This window comes from Nematolebias whitei, chromosome 23, assembly GCF_014905685.2.
Source record: "Nematolebias whitei isolate Nwh7 chromosome 23, NemWhi1, whole genome shotgun sequence".
NCBI classification, from domain to species: domain Eukaryota; kingdom Metazoa; phylum Chordata; class Actinopteri; order Cyprinodontiformes; family Rivulidae; genus Nematolebias; species Nematolebias whitei.
Window position 1 is genome coordinate 8598960 of NC_056520.1, and position 19201 is coordinate 8618160.

General features: G+C 41.8%; 1 protein-coding gene across 1 annotated transcript in view; it reads right to left on the bottom strand.

Moving 5' to 3' along the window:
* Positions 1-2153, bottom strand: part of LOC119428831 (radixin) — a 31080-nt gene extending 28927 nt beyond the window's left edge. Inside the window, exon 1 of the mRNA XM_037696520.1 lies at positions 2142-2153. The gene's annotated coding sequence lies outside the window, so the exon portion shown is untranslated. The remainder of the gene's footprint in view (positions 1-2141) is intronic.
* Between the last annotated feature and the right edge of the window lie 17048 nt (positions 2154-19201).

Here is a 19201-nt window from a genome sequence, read left to right on the forward strand (position 1 = left end):
TATATATATATATATCAGTTAAAACGCTTACAGATGCCTCATTTACAAATTGTTTAAGAATATCAGGGAAAATCTAATGCGAAGAAAAATTAAAAAGTAAATGATGTTTCAAACTCTGCCGGTGAGAGCCAAACAAAAATGTTGCTGTTTTCAACCTGACCTTGCACCACTTTACTTAACTATTGCACTTTATATTTACACTATTTACACGTTTTATATTGAGTGTAGAGGTGCAGACAAAAGTAAATATTATGTTGATGGTTCAGACATTACAGAAGAATTTAACGATCGCATTAAGTTCATAATCTGCACACAGTTTGTAGCTAAAGTTTTACTGCGTTGCATTTAACCAGCTAAACTGTCACATCAGACACCCGTGGGTGCCAGTGGGGTCTAAATTTAATCTAATCCTGCTTGAAAAGAAAATTGTACAGTAATTTTACAGCAAGCAGCTAAAACAAGTTTCCTTTTAGCTGCAAAGAGAAACGCTCGTCAGTAATTATTTTTTCCTGGTGTGGTTGGTTGGAGACCAATTTGTCCTGACTGACAAATATTTTGGCAAAAATATTTATGATTTATACTAGAAGTTTTATAGTTAATGGGAGGTGGGCGCAAAGGTTAGAGAAGGTGAGCCTGTGATCAGAAGGTCACCGGTTTTACCACCATCAAAAAAGGTGAAGCCTCCACCCTCCTTTGCTGCACTCTGGGCCCTTAAGCAAGGCCCTCAACTCCCACCATCTGCTCCATCGGGTGCCCTAGTCGACAGCTCTCTGCTCCACACAGAGGGCTGCAAACCATCTTATCACCAACAAACTGGTTGGTCCACTAACGGAGTGTACTGCCTAGTGGGGAGAACAGTTTACTTGGGACTCCTCAGACTGATGAAGCCCTCTGGATAGAGGGCGAAACATCTTTCCACAAAAAAGAAACTGTCCAGATGACCTGACAGACCATTATTGGATTTTGCACGTGGATGATTGAGCATGAACTTTGATGACGATAGAACTGACTTGAACTCGATCTCCTCGTTAATATAAATTAACTGGAGAAAAATCACAAAAATGACTCGTCTGCACCTAAAGGAAGATTTCTTTTTGTTTAGTTCATTTAAATGTTAGCTGTTGTTGTCAAAGTTATTTTATTAAATGGGCCCTAATTGAAGAAATATGTTTTCTGGTTTGTATCATTTTAAATGCTAAAATTAGTTGTTTAGTGAAACTTTGTGTTGCTGCCACACAATTGTAAACAAGCTTTTTTAATCTTGGCGAGTTTCTTCTGGTAATTAAAGCAATTTTTTAACACACTTTATACATTTTCAAATGTTTATATTACAAAAAAGCATATAAAAATAACTTTTTATGCATTTGCAAGATGTGGTTTTACCTAATGTTCAATCTTTTTTATGGAAATGCTGCAAAAACACTAAATTTAGCTCCATCATTAATATGAATATTAAAATATGTATCTGTTAGCATGAAATGTCTAAAATGTGCAAAAGAGAAAAATTACTCAAAATGTCCCAGCTGCAAACAGAAAATATTTAAACTTAAAAAATGTTAAAGAAATAACAAAATGTAGCATAAAAATAAACGTTAAATGATGATTAAGCGGCGCTGCAGTGTTTTGTAGCATGTTAGCATGTAGCTTGTTAGCATGTAGCTTGTTAGCAATCAATTTTCCAATTTCCGCGCCGATACGACTTCCGGTTTACTGAAATTTAACCACAATTTAACCAAAATAACTATCCGAGACAAATTGCTCCGTTAACTAAACGTACAGCAAAAGTAGTGAAACTAAAATAAAACGTAAATTTGTGTAAGTATTAATTAAAATTAAAAAAATAAAAAAGTCGCAGAAGTTCCGAGGCTGACATTTTGAAGCTAGTGGGTGTAGTCCACATAACGGGACGAGCGGAGGTTTGGCTCGAGTTGTAACGCCTTAAAAAGTGTTGTTTGCGTGTCAGCATTTCCAGACTAAAATTAACTCCCCGAAATAAAACAAAAACGTAACTTTTGTACGTTTCAACGAGGAGGCGAAGCGCGAAAACACGAGGAAATCCGCTGCGGCGTCAAACTTAAAAGAGAAGCTCATCTTTTCATTTATCTTTTTTTTTTTCTTTTTAGGAGGAAGAAGCAACTCACCGGGAGGGGCTCAAACAGATAGCAGCGACTCAAACCTTGAAATATATATTTAAAAAAAGAAGTCACGATGAAAAATTCCCTTCGTTTTGTCGAAACAAACGCACGCGGACGTGAGAGAAGAAGCCGTTCCGAGTCTAAACTGCCATAAGGCGATTTGGAGCGCGAGCGTGGATCCCGGCGGTATAAAATGTTACCAGTTCCGGTTTAGACTTACAAAATAAAAAAAATCCATCATGATTTAGGGGGATTAAAATACACAAAAGAAAGATTATCTCTAATAACATATGGCTAAAAATGCTTAATATAATTATAAACGTTGAAAAATCCATTATAGCCTAAAATAGATACTTAACGCTAAGCATTTATGTTTTCTTTATTTTATTCTGAAGTAACGTCCTTCACTTCCGGCTGTGTGTTTACTTACTGTAAACAACTTGATGACCTGAGCTGTTCAACATGGCTGTCAGTAGTCAGGGAGACTAATGTGGGGGGGTTTGTTGGATGCCATCAAATATATTGAGGGGGTGTTTTTAATCTGTGCAAGACTGAACATGCAACTGGCTCAGAAGAGGCTGTACGTGTGCTAAAAGAATATCTTCAGTCGTATGTAGTTAGCATGTCCGGGTTGTGCTGCATCTGTATTTGAGTTTTCAATTTCCAGTTTTGTTCGTGCTACATAGAGGCAAACGCACGCACACGCATATGCATGTAAATAGGTGTTGCGTTGATTCAAGTGGCGCATGCTCTGTGCAAAAGTTTTAAACTCCTAATCTCTATGCACTACCAAGAACTTGGATGCATGTTTTCCAGACGTTTAGAACATATGTCATGGGTTTGAGGAAGTATTTAATCAGTACAACAAAAACATCAGTTTTCAATAACGTACTTTAACTTACAGTCCACTTGTTGCTGAGTAAAGTCATTTTGACTGCAAGGATAAGATTATGGTCCTCCAGCGCCCCCTACTGGCACATTATTATTAATACTGTGTGATTTTATTTCATAAAATGTAATTTATGTACGTTTTTATTCTACAATAACTGTGAAATTGTGCCAGTATGAATTATTTACAATAGCAGTTGATTTATAAATAATATTTACATCAAAACGCCCACCCTAAGCTAGGTTTTCTTTGTGTTTCTGCACGTAAATGCGTATAAAACAAATATTTTATGCACTGATATTTATTAATCATATCACCAAAGCTTCATTTGAAGAAGGCGTGATGCAAAGATTGAGGAAAAATCTGCGAGGAGACGAGAAAACTTCAAGAGATGAAGGTAATTGGTAAGGCGGTGGGCGGAGCTTAGTACTTGGACAAAAGAGCAGGTGAGAAACGCGTTTTAAAGCTAGTAAAAAAATAAAAATTTCATTACTGTAAAGTTACAGAGCGATCAAATACAAAACTATACGTCTTTATTTGTGTAGTTTCCCGTTTGGACGCACAGAGGCAGCGCATCTCTATCCTTAAGGCCGAAACTTCACGTTCACTTCTCGCAGGCCAAACTCCATTTTCAATTTCTAAAATAAACTTAAAGTTCATCTAACTTAAAAGCGCGCGCTCATAACTACTAAATTTCTGGTGTTTCCTAATCTTAGCCGTCAGGAAGACAATTCGGCGTACACATGTGAAAACTATTTCCATATATTTAGTAAATCACTGCATTTTATCTTTTTAAATGAAAGAAAAATAAGTGCTGTGAAAATGGGAGTTTTTTTTTTTCTTCTGGATATACATGTTTTTGAGCAAGTGTGCCGATTTTCTAAATGAGGAATGAAGATGAAGATGGCATTAAAATCCAATTAACTTTTTGAAGTATTTCTCTATGAGAGGTGTGTCCAATTAGCTGAATCAAAGCTATGTAAAGGTGTTTTCTCTCTCATAACTAGTTTTATAAATTTTGTACAACAGCTTGTAACGTTTTCCAGCCCAATCATCTTGTGCAACATAGCACGAAAACCTACTTACTGTTGTTTTTAGGGATGCACAATATTGGATTTTTGGCCGATATCCGATATGTTCAAACTTATTTGGCCGATAACCGATACCAATACCGATATCCCTCCCCAGACCTACTCAGCCATATGCCCCTTTTCCATCAGTACCGCTACGGGCGACTGTACCCTACTTGGCCCGGTTCTGAGGCTTTTCCATTAGTACCGGTACTTAGCACTTGTTACTATTTTCAGTACCCTTGGCTCTGTGGTTCTAACCTGTAAGAAGAGGTACAAAAACGTGACGTCAGAACACTGTCGGTCACTGATTGGTCGGGGGCGGAGTCGGGGGCGGAGTGCTCTGGACCTACCTACAGGGACTACATAGCTTTCTCTGCTGTGGAATTAAAATACTACATTCTGCATGGCTGAAAATGATGTAACACTTAAATTTGGATTATGTTTAATGTCAAATTTATTCGTGACATTTACTCTCTCTAACACAATGACAACACTCGAACAGTGCAAATTTGCACATTTTCACAAATCTGAACTCAATGGCGCGTGTGATGTCATCACGTTGTACTGGCGCTGCAGGCATCCTTGTCACTGGGTTGTCATACAAAAACAGCGCCTGTACACACACACATATATATATATATACATATGTATATATAGCGCCTTTTATATCGGTGAGTTATTTTGATGGAATGTCCGATATTTATCTTTATATTTATTTTTATCTCTAATATCAGCCGATACCATGCCGATAATATTGTGCATCGCTAGTTATTTTCATTATTCATTGTCATGTTTTACATTTGCATGCAGGTAAACCATAGCAAAGCCCAGAAGGCCACATTTGAGGCAAGCTGAAGCTTATTTTATTCCCCTTTCTGGTGAAAATGATTAGACCTGTCGCAATCAACAATAAATCAATTAATCGCATGATAAATGACAATTATCGACCTCATTTTCATTTATCACTTTTATCGTTTCTTCGTGTCTCTCTCTTTCTACTGAAGACACTGGATGACAAAAAGGTTCAACTCCGGTGCTCTTCACTGACCCCTCCCTTTCTCTTTAAAATCTGTTTTAACGATCCAAAATCACGTTTTTGGATCGTTAAAAGCAGCAAAGCTGAGAAGCTAAACTATGCGCTAAGCTTTGTGTGAAAATGCTATGCTAAAGAGCTCAAACCACACCAAGTGTCCACCATTTTGAGAACTGAAGAGACAGCTCATGTCACGTCAAGGGGCCTCCCTCCCATTTTCCTTAAAGAGACACGCTGCTCGCTCTCTCACTATCCATCCTTCGGCTCAACCATCTTATACTGCCATCTAGTGGTCAAAAAAAGGCACTACACTCAAAACAAATCAACCAACATTTCTTCTTAAAGTTGACAATAATTACTAATTATTGTCAAATTTCTAACAATACTATCGTTTATCGCAATAATTTCTGAGACGATTAATGGCCTCGCAAAATTTGCTGTCGTGACAGGCCTAAAAATGATGCTTTTAAAAAGTGCTGATCCCTTTCTTTCTGTGTCCGCTGGACTTCCCCAGGCCCCACTTTAAAACTCGGCTGTTAGAAGTGTCACATTGCAGTGAAGCTCGCCTCCGTCTTTATTTAGACGCACATAACGCCGCGTCGCAAGATCTTTGTCCGTATGACGGTCCAGCAGGCTGTTGTGTTGTCAAAGGAGTGAAAGGAGCCCCCTGTCAATAAATTGATGGATAATTGGACTAATTGGCGCTGGCTGTTCTTCCAGTCACCAGGTGTGTGTGAGGGCACAAAAACTGGGTATAAAGTCATTTTGTTTTTAATATAACCAAAGTAATTGGCTCAAACTTACTTATGTAAGAACTTGGACCCTCCTGCTGCTGCCCTTGGGTCAAAATGACCCTCAGTTTACTGAACAGATCAACGTAACGTCAGAAATGATGTTAACTGTTATGCAACAGACGTGTCTTCAGCCCTTCCTTCCTCTCCCTCTGCTGAAGCATCACTCTCATTTCTCCTCTGCTCACTGCTTCGGCGTGGCTCCCTCCAACTCACCTGAACCCGTTGAGTCTTATTTGGTTTATTTGTGCTGCGGTAGAGGCTGTGAGGCGCACGTGAAGGTTCGGGATGGGGCAACAGCCGTCCGTGGGGGAAGACGTGGAGGAGGCCGTGGAGGTGCTAACAATCGGCGGTAAGCTCAACCTTTGTGTTTGTATTTATCGCTGCGTCCGATTTTCTTTTCGGACTGACCAGCACATCTGTCAGCACTGCTCTTAAAAAGTGGCACTTTCAGAACTCTTGTTTATTTATTATTTATTAAAGTTGGGTAGTTAAACTGTGAATATGTTTATGACCCAAGGCTGCCTCAAGAAATGACAAAAGCTACATCAAAGCACGGCGTCAAGTTTGTTTTGTGTACCTGAAGGCATCTATTGGGAGTCCACGGCTAATAATGTCGTCGTCATATCATAAAGTATCGTACCTTATCATCAAATCTTATATTGGTTTGTAGAACCCTCAGGGCCTTCTATGCCTTCAGAGAAGGCCCATAAAGTTAGCACAAATAAATAGTTGCATATAGGCTTTTATTTAATATTTGTTTTATATGCAAATATATATATTCAATTTGGAGGAGTGGTGGCGCAGAGGCTAGAGAAGGTGAGCCTGTAATTGGAAGGTCGCCGGTTCAAACCCCTTGACCAACAACATCAGAATGTGGGTGGGATAGGTGCAGCACCCACACCTGCCTCCACCCTCATTTGCCCCACTCTGCTCCCCTGGGCACCCTATATGGCAGCTCTCTGCTCCACACAGAGGGCTGTGGTAGTTCAGTGGTGTGTGGTTGAGTCAGGAAGGGCATCCAGCGTAAAAATAATTGCCAATTCTTCGTGTGACTTAAGGGCCCACAATTTAAACAATTTCAAGTATTTATTTGTTTATTTTTACATAATTTGGGCTTCCAGCTCATGAAACCTACAAAAACAGGAATTCAAAAAAGTTAGAATACTGTGGAGAAATCAGCCCAAATGTTGCAGGGCGTGAATGTTTTAAACGGAGTGTGACACTAATCATCTACTAAACTCAAAGCACCTGCACAGCCAGGTGTCATGAAATTGCTTCAGTTCGGTTCAGTCTCATTCTTTCAGTCTTTACCCAGAGTTCATGACCATAGGTGAGGGTAGGAACGTAGACCAACCAGTAAACAGAGCTTTGCCTTACAGCTCAGCTCCCTCTTCACCACAATGGACCGGCACAGAGTCCGCAATACTGCAGACGCTGCACCAATCTGTCAATCTCATGCTCCATTCTTCCCTCACTCATGAACAAAATCCCAAGATACTCGGGGCAGAACCTCACCCTCGATCTGAATAGAGCAATCCACCCTTTTCCAGCTTAAGACCATGGCCTCAGATTTGGAGGTGCTGATTCTCATCCCAGCCATTTGTTATAAAACCTCAACACAACTCAGGATGTGCGACCAAGAAGACGTCCATCGTTTCTCTGCCACCCAAGCCGGCGGTCGATTCCTTTGAAAACAAGCCTCAGAAATCATTTTTATCCTTTATGTTATCAACAGGACTAGAGCTCGTTTCCAGATGTAACCCACTGTCGGATGAACACTTTTAATCTAGATTAGCTGTTTGGGATTGATGTCCCACCCCGTCCTCCACCCCTTCTTTTCCTGAGATAAATGAGATAACACAAGTCCACTCTCGCAGCTGCGAAGTAGAGGAAGGAGGCTGTAAATGTGCAGGACAAGGCTCTGCATGGGACAAAAGTGCTGCCATGAGACGATGTCTGTGTTGGAGCTAAACGAGGACAGTCAGGGGTTGTTGTCTCAGGTGATGTTCAGTCTGTCGGACGCCATCAGTCTTCTGACCGCACAAACTCACCGCAGCGGGGGTCGTCGGCCAACCTGGAGAGGAGGTTAGTGTAACCTGGACTCTGTTGGTTCCACTTTAATATTTTAGTTTGATGTTTGTTTTCCCTTAGCTGAGTTTTTGTTGTTGAAATCGACGTGACGGGATGATGGGGACAGGATTTCCTGCCATCAGAGGAAGAGCCCCCTCGTCTGTTTCATCCCCTCATTATTAAATAGAAGGAGAAGAGCCTCACGTTTTTGGTTTCCTGCTGATTCTGGTTATTCTTTTGTACGGGTAGTATTTTGAGTTGCTTTTATGTAATTATTGGGAAGGAAGTTTGGGCGGTTGAAAAAAAAAAAAACAGGCGTGAGAAAAAAGGAAACTAATTATTTTTCCAGTTATTTCATTTTATTCATCATCACAGAATAAATACGATCCGGTCCTAAAATTATTCAAATATAACCCTGATGTCCCCCGTCGCTGAGGGATTCGAACAGTGAGTGGTCAAACAGACTCTCAAAGAGTGAGAGGCGAGCATCCTGCCACCACCACCAGGGGTGGAGCCAGAGGGGTGGCCAATGGTGGCCTTGACCACCATAGACTCATCTTTGGCCACCCTATGCATTTGAGGAAATTATACCTTTAATCAATATAAGTATATACAGTGTTTCCCCAAGGTTACTTGCCCTGGGAGGGTACTTGTCTCGTGTTTGTTGACGGCCGGGGGTGGGGGGATGTTGGTTAGCATAGCGCTATGTGTAAGTATAGCCATTGCCGGCAGTTGTCAATGGTGAGGTAGGGGAGTGGGAGATTTGGTAGGTGGGCACTCAGTTCTGTTGACAGGGTGGGGTGCTCTCCTTGAATAATGAGAGAGGAAACACTGATATCTCTATCTATCCATCCATCTATCCATCAAGTCAGACCGTGCATTGCCAAGAGAAACTCAAAAGACCCCCCCCCCCCCCCCCCCAGCTCTGTCTCAGATTCTACAGGTTCCAGTTAGCAGGTCAAAGGTCAAATGTCATTAAAAAAAGACAGAACAAGTATGACCTATTGGAATGGTTGCAGTAAAAGCCAACATGGCTGCACGCCTTGGGTTTGCAAAGTTGCATGTGAACTAATCTCAGGACTTCTGGAACCTTCGGATCAAAGAGACTAAAGCAGAGATGTCCAGTCGTAACGCAGCGGCGTGCTTGATGTAACACACCACACCAAGGGTCAAGCGTGGTGTTGGAAGGGTGATGGTTTGGGCTGGACTTGGGCATCTTGCAGACCCTGAGTAGACCTTGAACTCCTCCGTAGGCCTGCATTGGGTCATTTTACAATCCAGTAAAACAATTTTTATTGCGTGTCTTGATATGTAAAACTAAGATTTTCCTTGTTCCGTGTCTCGTTTATTTTTCAAAGCGTTAAAAGTCGAAGAAACTTTCAAGTTTGTTGCTTATCTTACACGTATTTCACTGCAGACCGGTCTAAGGTCAGTGAACCGATTGTAACTCATTACCAGAGATTACCTCGGCAACTGGCCAATTGACAATTTACCTTGTGATCTAAATGTACATCAGTAGACACAAAGTCCAACGAGTTCACCAGAGAGACCTTTTCCAGCATTTGAGCCATGCTCTGCTGTCCACCAGCTAAAAGGACAACAGAAGCCAACGTGCATGGTGAGGGTTGCCTTTATTTGACCTATGGTTTGGTGGCAAAAGGTGCACTACCTCTACAGATACACGCGTTGCAGATTTCTTGCACGTGTTGCGTTTGTTATTTATCCAGAGATAATGACACAGGGCAGAAAACTCACATCGGTTGCACAGCCTGTTCAATATTTGTGCATGTGAGGCTGTTCAAACGAAACCAGCTGGGCTGGAGGACTTATCCTGCTCTGGAGACTTTTAACAGGAGCTTGATGTGACGCTTTCTAATCAAACAAAGAGAGCGATACTGGAAGTTTAACAAATTAACGCAGAGACAAATTAAAGGCTGGCGATGTTTTGACTAAAACAATGAAAGGTTTGCCTTAAATGTGTAGGTTCAGTCTCTTGTTAGTTTGGGTGCTTGTTTGAACATTAAAACCTATTTGAGCTTATTTTCCGCCCATCGACTGCATGCCATCCCGTTCAAGATGGCCATCGCAACTACGTGACCTTAGTAAACACAAACATGTCTATATTCTTCTATTTCACGTGTCGCCACAGTTCCCTCCTCGTGGTCTTCGACTAACAGTAGCAGAATTTCCACTGGCACCGTTTGTCAATGTCATTAACCCGAGCCGCGACCGATCAGGTATGCTGTCGTTCGGACGGGTTTGTGTGTTTGTTTTGGCCAAACCTCCATTTATCTGGGCTTGGGTCCGAGCTGGTGATGCACTGGCTAGTTCTCCCGGGTGGCTGCTTCAAACACAACAAGAGCTCCGCGTATGGCACATCATACACCCGTAAACAAACTATTATACAGCAATCTGTAGCAAAGACCCGGACAAGAAAACACCTTGAATATACTTTGACCTTGAACTAAGAACTGGGCTGCTGTCTAGTGGTGGCACAAATGTGTTTCAGGTTTAGTTAAATTATCTTGAGCGCATCAGAAGATGTGGTTTGGACAAGAAAACACCTTGTTTAACTTTTGACCTTGGTTTTTGACCTTGACCCAGAAGTTGGGGTAATGAAACATGTATGCAGCACTCCATCTAGTATCAAGGTTTTGTAAATTATATTGAGCCGATCAGGAGATATAGTCCGGACAAGCAAAGGCCTCATTTTATCTTTGACCTTGATTTGTGACCTTGACCTTGAAGCTGAGATTATGAAACGTGCATGCAACACTCGGTCTAGTTATGTTGCATGTGTGCATCAGGTTTCTGTCAATTTTCTTGAGCGGCTCAGAAGATGTAGTCCGAACAAGAAAATGCCTGGTTTAAGTTTGACCTTGATTTGTGACCTTGACCTTGAAGCTGGGATGATGAAACGTGCATGCAACACTCGGTCTGGTTATGTTGCACGTGTGCATCAGGTTTCTGTAAATTTTCTTGAGCAGATCAGAAGATATAGTCCGGACAAGCAAATACCTTTTTTTTTTTTTGACCTTGATTTGTGACCTTGACCTTGAAGCTCGGATGAAGAAATGTGTATGTGACGCTCTGTCTAGTTGCATGTGTGCATCAGGTTTCTGTAAATTTTCTTGAGCGAATCAGAAGATATAGTCTGGACAAGCAAAGACCTTGTTTTAACTGTGACCTTGGTTTGTGACCTTGATCAGAAGTTGTGGGCGGGGCCAGAGGTGTCCCCTTCGATGGGGCTTTAAGAAATGGCTGTAACTCATTCAGTTTCACAGATGTTGAGCTAAAACTCGGTGTGGTAGTAGCTGAGACATTCCTAACGTGTGACTTGTTGCGTTACGTTCTTCTCGACACAAACAGCTAAAACTCTGCAGGAGTTAAATTTTGCATTAACCTACGTCTGCAGACCTACTCCTCATCGGTTTCACGTGCATCACTTTCCCCCCTAGAAGTTCATAAAAGAAAAGTTAAAATGTTCTCCACTCAAGCATGTACACGGATGTTCACGGGACCGGGGAGGGGCAGTGGAAGCTGGAGCAGTGCGATCACACGAGCCGTCCTGACAGGTGCGCTGGAAGGGAGGGTTTGGAAATAAAGACGAGGCAGGTGATGTCCTTCTGTCTGCCTGAGGAGATGAGGATGGAAGGACTGAGGAGGGGCGGCATGAAGGAATCCACGGAGGATCTAGAGGCGAGGTCGGTCTGCATCTCACCGGAGGAGATGACGAGCTACCACAGATTCACCTGCTGCTGCCAGCTGCTGATCAGTAAGTTCTGCAGAGATGAGCCAAGATGCTGGAAATGCAAGAAGCCTATCGTAGCTAATATTCAATTTAAACGCTGCACCTTTTTATTCCTTTTTGCAATGCGTTGAAGCACAAACGCATAAAGTTCTGTTGAAGCAAGTGGGCTAAAATTGGCACTGAGCTGCTATTCCAGTAAATGTTTCCTTTTGTTTTTGGTTATTTTAAGCAACTCGGATGATAACTTGGAAACTCACCGCAGACATTTTGCTGATGATCGTTTGATTTATTTATTTTGTTTTGTTTTGCAGATATTTTAGGTGACAATTCCCATTTCTATTTGCTAAAATAAAAGAGCTTGAGCAGCTTTCTGTGTGTTTTCAACGCTTCTGGAAAGCATGTACAAACAAGAACACATTTGTTTGCCTTGTCTTTTAGCACACATGTTTGATTTATGGTTCTTCTCAGGAGGACACATAGTTGAGATAAAATAAAATAAAAATGTGGTTTTTTGGTCTTTGTCATTCTTGTATGCAGACGCCAGTTGAGTAACAACAGATAAACTTAATTTTCTACTCAGTGTTTTGACGTTTAGCTGCTAATTTCACAGTCCACTCAGCTAAAACGCTTCTCAAAACCGATAAAATTTGACATTTTCATTATTTTTATTCACAAAACATGAAGTTTGGACACTAATATGTGCATGAAAACACATAATTGAGAGCCATGTGTCACAGTTTACTACTACATCCTTGTTTACTCAGGGTGGTTCAGTAAAACTGGCATTATTTCCTGGCAGGTTGTGTGAAGAGGTGTGTGTTTGCATTAAAGCCAGGATTTGTCCACTATTGATCAGTCTTGATCAAATTTCAAGTTATCTTGTGTTATGTAGATAAAGGGAAGCTAAATATTACTTGTCACCAAGTCTTCTCGTCTATTTTGGTCTCTTCCTGGGGCGCTTTGGTCTGTATTTAGACATGATGCGTGTATTTTTAGTAACACCCAATCTGTGACACAGATACGGTTTTTGTCCTTGATGCTGTTGTCTCTAATCTTTCCCTGATTTGTTTGGGAGTATACGATACATGTTAGTAGACTTGAACAATCGGCTTCCTTATAAAGACTATGAGTCTGAACTTTCGGATTCAAGAGGCGCATTTTGTCGTTCATTCTAGCTGAAGGAAAATTGAGTGAGGCGTGTTAAAGTTTGTCCACCCCAGCTCGGGAAGGTCATCCAATGTCTGGTAATGGTGCTTCAGGAGGAAACATCAGGCCTGCTGCTTTGGTTTACTTCAGTTTATGATGCGTTGTATTAGGAACAGGACTCCCAGAAACCTAAACTCTTGGATGGAGCCAGTGGTCGGGGCCTTGTTCACAGCAACGAGGGCGTCGCTCCAGTCTGTTAGATCATCTCTTTCATCGGTTTCCCGGTCCATCTACAATCCAAAATTCATAGTAGAAAATGATAGATGAATTCTAAAGACCTCGTTGTACCTCAAGAAGACGTAAGACATCTGATCTTGCTGATGGTATTGCAGATGGTCTTTTCCCTACGTGGGATAAATCCTGATAAGTCGTGAGGGAACGTGTCCCTACACTGCCCGGCCAAGGACCACCCCCTCCCGGCCATCACCGACACGGCTGCCTGGGGTAGGCGCACTCAGCACAGCCATGGAGACCTGCCGGTTCAGATGTGTTGGGTGTATTTTCTCACAGCACCGGCTAGCAGCTCCTCAGCAGACACTGCTTTCAGAGATCAGCTGACTGCAGCCACTTTACATAAACAAGCACGCCCACCAAGTTCTGACCAGTCGCATAATCCTCACCGCATACCCTGAAGGAAACTAGTTCAATGCACAAGATGAAGCGTCAGTGGGTGGGAAGAGAATAAAAATATGCAGTTTTCACCACACACCCATGTCAGAGAGACACATGAATGGAGCTTCTCATGGAGTATAAACTAGCCTTAAGTCTAAGACTATGATTCAATTCTACGATATGGTAGATGGCACAGTCTGGGTTAGAACAGGGGCCTCCAATCCTGGTCAAGAGCCACTTATCATGCATGTTTTAACCATTGAATTAGTTTTTAACTGAAGTTTGCAGATGGCATTACCCTCAGTGGTCTGATTGCTGATGAGGATGAAACAGCTTACAGGTGGGAGAATGACCATCTAGTGACCTGGTGCAACATGGAGTCTAACACTCTGAGGACAGTAGAGATGGCTGCAGAGTTTAGAAAGAGCTTAGCCTCACCAGTTCTTCTGGTTCCTGGCAACCATCATTGCCCTACCTCAAATGGTAGCAGTTCCCTAATCAGAAATGGTCAGCAGAGGCTGTACTTCATGCTGCAGTTGAAGAAGTTAAATCTGTCACAGTCATTGATGGTGAATTTCTACATTGCCATCATAGAGTCCATCCTCACCTCAACTCTTCCATCACTGGGTGGTACACTGTGGCCACAGCCAAGGACCGAGGCAATCCACAGCGTATCGTCAGGACTGTTGAAAAGGTTGTTGGCTGTAGTCTTCCATCTCTGCATGAGTTGTACTTTACCAGGGCTTTGAGGAATGCCTGATCCATTGCACCCTGGTCATCTATTTGAACTGCTCCCCTCTTGGCAGGGAGGCTGCGGTCAATGAGGACCAGAGCCTCCCACCACATAAACAGTTTCTTCACATCTGTTGCATCCTTAACCAACAAGGCTCAGGTCTTGAAGCAACTTTTTATTTGTGTGCACTAATGTATCTTAAGTACGCAAAACTCTTCAATGTTTATGTTGTACAGAGACACCGAATCACATCCCTTATATATGCAAATGTACATGGCAATAAAATGATTCTGGTTCTGAATCAGGTATGTTGGAGCATGGGGAACAAGTAAAACCTGTGGGATAGTGGCCCTCCTGGACCAGGTCTGGACACCCCTGGGTTAGAATAAGTTGTCAACAATAGTATGTAGAAGTTTTCTCCACAAGTGATTACGGAAATAAGAAGCAAAGACTTGACGGTCGGATCGATGCTGTATTTTGGTGTTTTGCAACCTTTACTGGTTTGTGGTAACAACTGAGCCTGTGTTGATTTAACAGTTGATCCAAGTTTCAAGATTACAGATCCAAGCAGCAGAAAGGAGAACCCTTAGACGAGTTTTGGGGTTGAAGTTTAGCCTCTTTCCACACCGAACAAGCATCAACATATTGAGAAACTTTGGAATCTGTCCATTATCTTCTGCTTATTCCAAAGTCAGGTCATGGAGGCAGCAACTTGAGCAGGGAGTTCCAGACATCTTTTTCCACAGTCACTTCTTCCAGCTCTTCTGGGAGGTTTTCCAAGGCGTTCCCAGGCCAACCGAGAGATGTAGTCCCTCCAGCATGTTCTGGGTCTTTCCCGGGGTCTCCTCCCAGTTGGACATGTCCTCCCAACTGGGACATGCCATACCTGCCTAGGGAGGCGCCCAGGAAGCATCCTTACCAGATGTCCTTTCGATGTGGAGGAGCAGCGGCTCTACTCCGAATCCCTCTTGGGTAACTGAACTTCTCACCCTAGAGTCCAGCTACCCTGTGGAGGAAACTCATTTCAACCATTTATATCTGCAATTTCATTCTTCCAGTCACTACCCAGAGTTCATGCCCATAGGTTAGGGTAGGAACATAGATTGACCAGTAAACAGAGCTTTGTCTTACAGCTCAGCTCCTCTTCACCACAATGGACCGGCACAGAGTCTGCAATACTACAGATGCTGCACCAATCTGTCTGTCAATCTCCCAATCCATTCTTCCCTCACTTTGTGAACAAAACCCCGAGATACTTGAGGCAGAACCTCAACCTGAAGAGAGCAATCCACTCTTTTTCGGTTGAGGACCATGGTCTCAGATTTGGTGTTGCTGATCCACGTTCACACTCGGTTCACACTCGGCTGTGAACCGCTTCAGTGAGAGCTGAAGATCACGGCGCGATGACGCCAACAGGATCACATCATCTGCAAATAGCATATTGAGAAGCTGTGCAGTATTTTACCAAAACGTGTACATGTGACACCACCAAACTGTTTTTCATTTGTATCATTTGATCGTCGGTTGTCTGCCATGTGCCTTCCTGTGGTGTTCCCCTCACGGATTTGTTTCTGACCTTCCTGTCATGGGTCGTCTCATGATTTTTGGAGCTTTATTTCCCTTTTCTTTGAATCAATCAAATTTTTTTTCTCATTGTGTCTTTGTTTCTGGGCTGCTGACTCGATTAAACCAAGTTTCTTGCAAGGGCACTTCTTTTAGAGTTTATCGTTTTACCTAAAGACTTTTAATGCTAATGCTTGAACGTTCCAGTGTTTTTAGGATATAAATCTAATAAAATAAATTGTCTTTTTATGGAACTATATGGAGGATTGTGACACTGGTTGTGTTATATATTTTATTTACCCCTGAGTGCTCCTCAGAAAGAGACAGATTTGGTTGCGTCTGTGTTTCTGTGTATTTCCAGACAGCTGACGTTTGTATGTGGACGACATTAACTTCTTCACCAGCAGACGGTTGGGCCTCTTTCTGTCAAGTCCATGTGAAATTCGAGGCGTCGTTCTGTCAAACGGGCTGAAAAGGAAACAGAAAAATGACCCATAATGACTTCCTGCTGCCGTATCGCTTCATCTTTGGGTTTTGATTATAGGAAGTGGGCGAGGGAGCCCGCTTCGGTTGGTCAGCGATAAACTAAAATAAAATACAATGACCTGCTTTACAATCTGTAATCTTTCCAAAGGTGCAATTGCTTTTATACAACTTATTTTTGACATGAAACTATAAAAAAAATTAAAATGTTTTGACCGATAATGACTGCTGAGTTAAAGTTCTTTCATGCTGACACCTTATTTTAGTCTCCAAGTCCTGTTTTAGGCCGTGAGTCATCTCTCAGCGAGCGTCTTCCTGTTCACGCCGGTAGTGTTCGATCGCAGAGCGGAAGGAGTCGGCTGCGTTGCTTTTTTCGCTAACGTTCTCAAACTCCAGCTGCAGGTTCGACCTGCGGTCTGCAGCACCAAATCAGGTTTCTGTATCGACGCGCAAACGTCTGCTTCACATCCCGAATAAACACAAAAAAATTAAAGCTTCTGCGCTAAAAATATATACTTTGAAATCCCTAAACAAGCAGCCGTTTTAGGTTTTTATTGTATTTTCTGTGTGCTTTTTAACATAAATGTTCATTTTTTTACTCTTAGTTTAAAAATAACTGCCCAAGAAAATTGATTTAAGCTCATATTTCTAATATATTTGGAAAAAACTTATTAGTGCAAGGCTTTTTAGTTTGATGGAAGGAATTTACCCGCCACTAGTTGTTTTACCAACTGATGAAATTAGCTGAAATTACGGCACTTTAACAAAAAAACAAAAAATACAATGTGGATTTGGTCTTAAATAAAAACCATATTAAAAATACTATCTTCGTTAAAATTATAGGTGATCTACATCTTCATCATCCTCTTAAGCGTGCAGGCTAAAATTACAGTAGTCCCTCGCTACTTTGCGGTTCGACTTTCGTGGACTCTTTTGCGGTTTTTCAAAGTAAGAGAATGAGTAAGAGGATGAGCCGCACGATCGGCATGGATTGTTTATTAAAAAAATAATTTAAAATGATTTAGCACCTGCTAAATCATTAGGTGCAGGGAGAAGCTCCCTCTGCAGCCTGTCACGATCTCCGCTCTCTGCCGCCTGCGGCTCTCGGCCACGCCCACATTTCACCTCTGTGCTTTAACCCTTTGCTGTCCTGCTGCGCTTCTCTCCTCTACAATTTAAATTTAAAATGTTACAGTATTTAAATTGTTTATTTACACAGAAGGTGGGAGATTGGGAGTGAAAATTGGAATACTGTATCTCACGGTTTTTAGCTTATCACGGGGGGTGTGGTCCCCCAAACCCCCGTATATCATTCTTAAATTGCAGCTTTGGGCCGCACAAAGTCACTTTAAGGGCCGCAAATGGTCCACGAGCCACACTTTGAACACCCCTGTTTTAGATTACGGATTACAAACTATAATTTCAATTTTTTTTTTTTTTTAGCTAAACTTGTGAACTTGTTACCTGAAATAAAAATAAAAAAACAACAAAAACAAAACAAGTTGACAAGTCATTTCTAGCAGCTCTAATCGGTCAGTTTTTCAACCCTCCAGCTGCCCTTGGGTCAAAATGACCCACGAGGCCTCGTATTTATTAAATGTTATGGGCCAAAGTTTGTTTACAAAAGTGACAAAATGAGACAAAAAAAGAGTGAGTTTTTAGTGTAAATTTGGGTGAAGCAGCTGTTGCTGCTGAAAGATAAATCACTGGAGTAAAGAAAAAAGGAAATGAGCCATTTAAAAAAAAACTTATTCTTTTCCTGCCCCACAGCCAGTGAGCTCTGTCATCCAAATCTGACGCCAGCTCTTAAGTTCACACAAACCTTTGGTCTGAAACTGCTTTTAATTTCTTTAAAGGAATCTCTGACTATGTGCACATGTTCACCTTAATGTTATTTCCGTGTTCTACTAAAACTTGTTGTTTGTGGCACTTAAAAATACATAATTACTTTAAAAGTTATATAGGGCCTATGTTTATTACATTTAGGACATTGCTGTTCACATGCTGGGTGATGACGTACATCGTTGCAGAAGGAATTAAACCTGAAGAGTCGAGGATAAAACATTATAATCTGTAACAATAAATTTATATTTTGTATTAGTTCTTATGTCATTATGTAGAATATATGGGTCAAAGCGATTAAATGTGATCAACTGTGATGTTTAGTTATTAGCTCCAGAGCTAATGCTTTGAGCTCTATAGCTATCATCATATTTATTACCTCTGGACCTAACGAGCAAACAAGGTGTTAGATCCAGAGCTAATAAACATATATATATTATATATTTATTAGCAGGCAGCACGGTGACGCAACTGGTAGAACTGCTGCCTCTCAGCGAGCAGGTCCCTGGTTCAAATCCTGGTCTGAGGGCCTTTCTGGGTGGAGTTTGCATGTTCTCTCCGTGCATGTGTGGGTTTTCTACGGGTACTCCGGTTTCCTCCCACAGACCAAAAACATGCATGTTAGGCTGATTGGTAACTCTAAATTGTCCCTAGATGTGAGTGAGAGAGTGAATGGTTGTTTGTCTCGTTTGTCTCTATGTGGCCCTGTGATGGACTTGCGACCTGTCCAGGGTGTACCCCGCCCCTCGCACAGTGATTGCTGGACATGGGCACCGGCGACCCCCGTGACCCAAAATGGAAAAAGCAGGTAAAAGATAATGGATGGATGGATGGATATTTATTAGCTCTGGACTTAACACTATATTTATTAGCTCTGGAGCTAATGCCATATTACCTAGCTCTAGGGCTAACAACTTTTTTTTTTTTTTAGCTCTGGAGCTAATGCTATTAGCTCTGAAGCTAATACCATATTATTTATAAGCTCTGGAGCTAACACCATATTTATTAGCTCTGGAG